At 36.4% G+C, this 6,000-nt stretch overlaps 1 protein-coding gene across 1 annotated transcript in view; it reads left to right on the top strand.

Moving 5' to 3' along the window:
- LOC310779399 (NLR family CARD domain-containing protein 3-like) overlaps positions 1-6,000 on the top strand; it is a gene marked incomplete at its 3' end in the record, with an annotated part of 274,039 nt that overhangs the window by 103,214 nt on the left and 164,825 nt on the right. The gene's annotated exons all lie outside the window — the stretch shown is intronic.

Here is a 6,000-nt window from a genome sequence, read left to right on the forward strand (position 1 = left end):
ACAAACATATATGATTACATATATGCGAACATCTGCATATGTTAATTGATTATAGGAGCATATATGTTGACATACGTAATAATGATCATATATGTTTAATGCTTATATGCACACATATTTTGATATGCAAGAGAATAACATATATGTGTGTTGCTTGTATTTGCATATATGCGGAAATATGTAGAAATATTCTTATATGTTAATTGCTTATATGTACATATATATAAACATATGCAAGAATAACCCTGTATGTCCATTACTTGCATGGACATATATGATCACTTGTATGAGAATACTCATATGTTAATTGCTTATATGAGCATACATGCTTACATATGTAAGTAAATTCTTATATGTTAATTGCTGATATGCACATATGTGTAGACATATGTAAGTTTAACCATATATGTTTAATGCTTACACAAACATATATGATTACATGTATGCGAACATCCGCATATGTTAATTGATTATATGAGCATATATGTTGACATACGTAATAATAATCATATATGTTTAATGCTTAAATGCACACATATTTTGATATGCAAGAGAATAACATATATGTGTGTTGCTTGTATTTGCATATACGCAGAAATATGTAGAAACATTCTTATATGTTAATTGCTTATATGTACATATATCTAAACATAATAGAATAACCCTGTATGTCCATTACTTGCATGAACATATATGATCACATGTATGACAATATTCATATATGTTAATTGCTTATATGAGCATACATGCTTACATATGTAAGTAAATTCTTATATGGTAATTGCTGATATGCACATATATGTAGACATATGTAAGTTTAACCCTATATGTTCAATGCTCACACAAACATATATGATTACATGTATGCGAACATCCGCATATTTTAATTGATTATATGAGCATATATGTTGACATACGTAATAATGATCATATATGTTTAATGCTTATATGCACACATATTTTGATATGCAAGAGAATAACAGATATGTGTGTTGCTTGTATTTGCATATATGCGGAAATATGTAGAAATATTCTTATGTGTTAATTGCTTATATGTACATATATCTAAACATATGCGAGAATAACCCTGTATGTCCATTACTTGTATGAACATATATGATCACTTGTATGAGAATACTCATATGTTAATTGCTTATATGAGCATACATGCTTACATATGTAAGTAAATTCTTATATGTTAATTGCTGATATGCACATATGTGTAGACATATGTAAGTTTAACCATATATGTTTAATGCTTACACAAACATATATGATTACATGTATGCGAACATCCGCATATGTGAATTGATTATATGAGCATATATGTTGACATACGTAATAATAATCATATATGTTTAATGCTTAAATGCACACATATTTTGATATGCAAGAGAATAACATATATGTGTGTTGCTTGTATTTGCATATACGCAGAAATATGTAGAAACATTCTTATATGTTAATTGCTTATATGTACATATATCTAAACATAATAGAATAACCCTGTATGTCCATTACTTGCATGAACATATATGATCACATGTATGACAATACTCATATATGTTAATTGCTTATATGAGCATACATGCTTACATATGTAAGTAAATTCTTATATGGTAATTGCTGATATGCACATATATGTAGACATATGTAAGTTTAACCCTATATGTTCAATGCTTACACAAACATATATGATTACATGTATGCGAACATCCGCATATGTTAATTGATTATATGAGCATATATGTTGACATACGTAATAATATTCATATATGTTTAATGCTTATATGCACACATATGTTGATATGCAAGAGAATAACATATATGTGTGTTGCTTGTATTTGCATATATGCGGAAATATGTAGAAATATTCTTATATGTTAATTGCTTATATGTACATATATCTAAACATATGCAAGAATAACCCTGTATGTCCATTACTTGCATGAACATATATGATCACAAGTATGACAATACTCATATATGTTAATTGCTTATATGAGCATACATGCTTACATATGTAAGTAAATTCTTATATGGTAATTGCTGATATGCACATATATGTAGACATATGTAAGTTTAACCCTATATGTTCAATGCTTACACAAACATATATGATTACATGTATGCGAACATCCGCATATGTGAATTGATTATATGAGCATATATGTTGACATACGTAATAATAATCATATATGTTTAATGCTCATATGCACACATATATTGATATGCAAGAGAATAACATATATGTGTGTTGCTTGTATTTGCATATATGTGGAAATATGTAGAAATATTCTTATATGTTAATTGCTTATATGTACATATATCTAAACATAATAGAATAACCCTGTATGTCCATTACTTGCATGAACATATATGATCACATGTATGACAATACTCATATATGTTAATTGCTTATATGAGCATACATGCTTACATATGTAAGTAAATTCTTATATGGTAATTGCTGATATGCACATATATGTAGACATATGTAAGTTTAACCCTATATGTTCAATGCTTACACAAACATATATGATTACATGTATGCGAACATCCGCATATGTGAATTGATTATATGAGCATATATTTTGACATACGTAATAATAATCATATATGTTTAATGCTCATATGCACACATATATTGATATGCAAGAGAATAACATATATGTGTGTTGCTTGTATTTGCATATATGCGGAAATATGTAGAAATATTCTTATATGTTAATTGCTTATATGTACATATATCTAAACATATGCTAGAATAATCCTATATGTCCATTACTTACATGAGCATATATGATCACATGTATGGGAGTACTCATATATGTTAATTGCCTATATGATCATATATATCAATTTATATTTGGATCACATATATGATCCTCACATATATATGCATATATCTCAGGTGGGTTTGTATGCAAAGTGCATACATGTACATGTATGGTGACATATATGTGGACCTTGTGTCGGATGTATGTCCATATATGTGTATATATGCCTCTTCCGTATGGGGTGTGCAGTTGAGGGGGGGGGGGGGGGGGGGAGCACGCAGAGCAGCCTACATCCATGAGAGCAGCATACACTTCACCCAGACAGACCCAGACATCAGAAAATTAGCTTCAGAGTCAGTGATGTGCTTGAAATGTTTAATTTCACAAAAGGCTCATTATCTCAGCTCGTAGAAAAAAAGGGATGTTTTTGCTTCAATCAAGCTATCTTCTCCGGCTCATAACTAAAGAACGGAAAATGGGATCAATAAACTTTTTTTTGCAGGTGATAGAAGAGAGTCTCATCGTTATTTGTGCGTGTTCAGTGTTTACATAGTAATTATTAAAAAAATTATATGACTGTTTTAAAATGCATTGCGGCCTATGTGGCACAGCAAGCAACCTTTTGCTCAAGGGCCGTGGCACTCAAAGTGTTAAGGAGGGTTCCAGAATCACCGAGCTCTGTCCTCTCACGACCAGGAAACGTTAATCCAGAGGTTTCCTGGGTCGTCAGGCTCTTAATGGAGGGTTCCTGGGTAGCCGGGCTCTGACCTCACAGAGGACAGAGCTCTACCCCCTAGTGGGAGGACAGGCAGTTTATTTAATAAGGCTATAGATGTTGGGAGGAAGGAGCGCTTATAGCGGTTACTCTTGAAGCTACAGGCTCTGAAGCGCCTTCCAGAAGGTAGTAGCTCATAGTCAAGATATAGAATGTGGGTGGGGTCATCCAAAATTTTAAGAGCCAGATTCACTGCTTTCTTATCGTAAATGGTCTGGAGGGGGGGGAAGTCCCTCTGCCCTATGATCTTCATAGCAGTTTTTATCATTTTGTTGATTTTAGACTTGTACTGGATAGAGAGGGTGCCGAACCATGCCTCCATGCCATACCTTATTAGGCTACCCAACACTCCATTGTAGAAAGTTAGCATGATCTTGGAACTTACTCCAAACAGTCTCAGCCTTCGGAGAAAGTGGAGTCTTTGTGCTAATTTGCCACACAAATAATCAACGTGTATATTCCATTTGAACAAGTTGTCGATTTTTACACCCAAGTATTTGTAGGAGCTAACTTGTTCAATGCAGCTCCCCCCTATGACCACTGGTTCGTGGACTTTGACCGCTTTGGGATCAAAGATCATTTCTTTTGTTTTAGATGTGTTTAGGATTAAATTGTTTTCCTCACACCAGGCCTCAAAAGCTGAAATCTCCCTGTGATACACTGAGGGACAGTCATCTGCACACAGCAGGCTCAAGATTATTGTGTCATCTGAGAATTTAATGACAGTATTATTTGAATGACTTCTCCTACAGTCATTTGTGTAGGCAGTGAAAAGGAAGGGAGAGCTCACGCCCCCTTGAGGCACCCCCATACTGCTAAATTTGGTGCTAGAAAGAGAGCCATTAACCGTGACCTGTTGCGGTCTCATAGATAGAAGCGAGTAAAACCATTTAACAATGAACGGGTTAACGTGCATGGTTAACAGCTTCTGAGCAAGCACATGAGGTCTAAGCGTGTCGAACGCTGAGCTAAATCAGCAAATAGGACCCGGGCGTATGCCGCAGGCCTCTCTAAGTGCTTACTTATAAGATGTGTCACACTGACGATAGCATCCTCAGTACTGCGCCCAGCCCTGTACGCATACTGGCAAGGGTCAATGTAAGGTGCCACATCCAGCCTGAGAGAGTTGACTATGACTTTCTCAAAACCATTATATCATCATAACAAAACATCTTCTGTAACCAATAACTCCTTTAAACCGACACTTGTGTGGTGTTTCTCTTTAAACTTTTTCTCTGTACAGTATTTATATTTTCTGTTTGCAAAGCAGAGTAGTTAGAATTATTTCCAAATGTTTCCCCCTTCTGTGGCAGCGGAGCTGTCCGAGGTGCCGTGTAGCCTACATTAAGTGCAAGAAAGAATGAGAAAGAGAGAGGGGGATATTTAATTAGGCTACAATTCTAAATAAAATATGAAAAACAATGACAAAGCAAAATATTAATTTAATAGGGGCGTCCTCTCTCCTCTCCCTGCACGGGGCCGTCCTCTCCTCCTCACAGGACGCCGGGCATCACGCAGGAGATGCGGGGAGCGGAGCCGCGCTGGTGCACTATGAGGCGCTGGTGGTCGTGCAGGCGGGTCGTGCAGCAGTGGAGCTGACTGACAAACAGATTGAGTGCTCATACAATTATTTTATTTACAGCAGTGGAAACCACTGAGTCGGAGGGCGAGGGCTCTCCTCCCATCCACTCCCCCTCCCCTCCACCGGGACCTGGGGATAGGCCAAATAAAGCATAGGCCAAATAAAATACAAATACTCAATAATAAAATCCAGTAGGCTAAATAAAATAGAATAAAGTAATCAGATCCAGTAAAAGTGATAGGTGTCATTCAAAGGATGTTGCATCGTGCAGTGGGGGAGAAGAGAGAAAACAATATCATTCTGGCCAAATTTCATCTAATCTCATGACATCCAGCCGGCTATATTTTTTTCTATCCGATGCGTTTAGAACATGATTTTCACTTTGATCTTGCTATAGTGTAGCGTTTTTACATGCTTGCAGTATTTAAACTGCAGTTATATTGGTTTGAGAAGCATCATAATATGGAATAATAGCCGATATATGGAGACAGACGGGATGAAGGGAGGTGGGGGGGGGGGGGATCAGAGGCTTGGGTTTCGTCTGGTTTTGCTGGACAACTGGAATGGAGCTTAAAAGGCAAGCATGCGATTCGTTTATTGCACTTATCCAATGAACTGACGGTGCATAATTTTACGCTTAAAAGGCGTGGTTGTAATGGTTGAGGCTGCGTCTAGCGCCAAGACCAAGATATCAAGTGCGCTGGTCCACGGCCACTGATTTGCGCTGCGCCAGGCGCTCGGCCTAGAAACAGCGCCGATGCAACGATAGGGACCATAAGATACAATACAATAATTATAGATTGATTCACCTTATGTAGCCCCGCCCACTTGACCCAGTTGTGTTATGACTTCCTGTTCAAAAC

This window comes from Poromitra crassiceps, assembly GCF_964638095.1.
Source record: "Poromitra crassiceps genome assembly, chromosome: 7".
In the NCBI taxonomy this organism is placed as follows: domain Eukaryota; kingdom Metazoa; phylum Chordata; class Actinopteri; order Beryciformes; family Melamphaidae; genus Poromitra; species Poromitra crassiceps.